This window comes from Odontomachus brunneus, unplaced genomic scaffold, assembly GCF_010583005.1.
Source record: "Odontomachus brunneus isolate Ranch 3 - 2012 unplaced genomic scaffold, Obru_v1 Obru_scaffold_207, whole genome shotgun sequence".
Lineage (NCBI taxonomy): Eukaryota > Metazoa > Arthropoda > Insecta > Hymenoptera > Formicidae > Odontomachus > Odontomachus brunneus.
The window spans coordinates 339142-339545 of record NW_022639657.1 but is presented as its reverse complement, the minus strand read 5'-3'; positions in this window follow the sequence as shown (position 1 = coordinate 339545).

Here is a 404-nt window from a genome sequence, read left to right as displayed (position 1 = left end):
GTTTTTTAAACAAAAAAACCGCAGGAACTAAGTTTACCACCTAATACGATTCCGAAGCGCCGCTAAAATCGCTGTAAGAAGTTGTCAACCGCGCTTAAAGAGACAAGACGCCGAAAGAAACGTCAACAAGGTAAACTCGCGAATACGCGACACTGACGTCGTCCGCGTCCCGCGCACCGCGCGTCACATCACGCAAACCAGCATCTAAACAAGCTTCTGTCAGGTGACAAACGACCAAAACCAACGGCGTCGACACGTATTGTTTGATATCCATATTATAATTATCGTCAGCCTAATATTTAAATATATTGTACATTATTATTCTTAAAAACACTGTTTCTTAATTATTCCGCTTATCACGAACCCGAACCGACGAGCGATTTGAAACGTGACGCATCGCGGTT